A 1,816-nucleotide genomic window follows, 5' to 3' on the forward strand; every position below is an offset into this window, starting at 1 on the left:
CACGGAGGACTGCTCTGGTGGCTGGGGAATAAAAGGAGAAGCAACAGCAAAGAGGAAGGCGGACTGAGCTGTGGACTTCTGCATGTCTGGAGGGTGCAGCCATTTTGAATGATTACAAGTGGCTATTGTAAATAGTGCTGTGATGAACATGGGAGTGCATGTGTCTGTTCTTGTCATGGCTCTTACTTCTTTAGGATATATACCTAGTAATGGAATGGCTGGGTCAAATGGTATTTCTAATTCCAACTCTTTAAAGAATCACCATACTGTTTTCCACAATGGTTGTACCATGTTACAGGCCCACTATCAGTGTATCAGAGTCCCAATCTTGCCACATCCTTGCCAGCATTTGTTATTTTCTGTCTTGCTGAACTTTGCTATGAGAGCTGGAGCAAGATGGTATCTCATTGTTGTTTTGATTTGCTTCTCTCTAATACTAAGTGATCATGAGCATTTCTTCATATGTTTGTTGGCTGCTTGAATATCCTCCTTGGTGAAGTGTCTATTCATGTCTTCTGCCCTTTTTAGTTGGATTGTTTGTCTTTTTGTTACTGAGGTGTTGGAGTTTTCTATAAAGTCTAGAGATAAGTCCCTTGTCAGATATTTCATTACCAAATATTTTTTCCCACTCTGTAGGTTCTCTTTTGACTTTTTTGGAGAAGTCTTTGGAAGCACATAAAAATATATTTTAGAGATCAGGTTCTGGTAAGAAGGTGGACTAGGCAGAAAGACTGCACAGACCCTCTTCAACAAATAAAAGGGAAACCAATTAACACAGACACAGATGATAATCCTGGACCCCTGTGCCTTGAAGGGAAGGATGTAGAAGTGGACTAAATCCCAACTAGCAGAAAAATTTGCATGAAAATACCAAAAAAGGAGACATATGGGGCTGTGGTCTGGCAGCAACCCTGAGCAATCCTGATGGTACAGACAGCTTGGAGAGTGCCAAGTGGTGATAGGACCTAAGAATTAACCTAAATATCAGCCCTGTTAGCCAGGGACTGCACGGAGGACTGCCCTGGTGGCTGGGGAATAAATGGAAAAGGTGAAGAGAAAGGTGGGCTGAGCTGTGGAATTTTTTTGCCTGTCCGGAGGGTGCCACCATTTTGAATGTTTACAAGCAGCTTGACCATTTTGAATATTTAAAGAGAAAGTGCTCTCCAAGATTCCAGGGGCTTAAGAACAGGTTCTGCTTGCCAGCAACCCCAAGGACACTCTGAAGCTGCATGACTGAAAAGGTGCGACATTCCTCTTGTTACTCTTAGACCCCACACCTGCTTCATGAACCGAGGTGCAGCCATCCCCCACTCGCCAAACTTCTGGGCCCGCAGGAAATCCATCGCAGCCCATGTGCTCAGACAGAGCCGGGGTGCCCTGCCCTGTCCTCCACTTATTTTTTTACAAGTGGCTTGACCATTTTGGATATTTAAAGAGACAGCGCTCTCCCAGATACCAGGGGCTTAAGAACAGGTTCTGCTTGCCAGTAACCCCAAGGACATTCCGGACCTGGATGACTGAAAAGGTGCAACATTCCCCTCGTTACTCTTAGACCCCACACCCGTTTGGTGAACTGAGGTGCGGCCATCCCCCACTCCCACCCACCTTCTGGGCCCACAGGAACTCCATCCCAGTCTGTGTGCTCAGACAGAGTCTGGGTGCCTTGCCCTGCCCTCCCCCAGTTTTTTTCTTTTTCTTTTTTTTCCTCTTTTTCCTGGTTTTTAGTTTGCTTGTTTTTGTCTATTTTAAAACTACTATTATTATTAATACTTTTGTCCCTTTTACTATTATTCTTTATTCTTTTCCTCCCAGGTCC

The sequence above is a fragment of the Orycteropus afer genome, unplaced genomic scaffold, assembly GCF_000298275.1.
Source record: "Orycteropus afer afer isolate SDZICR_OR568_19922 unplaced genomic scaffold, OryAfe1.0 scaffold00089, whole genome shotgun sequence".
Lineage (NCBI taxonomy): Eukaryota > Metazoa > Chordata > Mammalia > Tubulidentata > Orycteropodidae > Orycteropus > Orycteropus afer.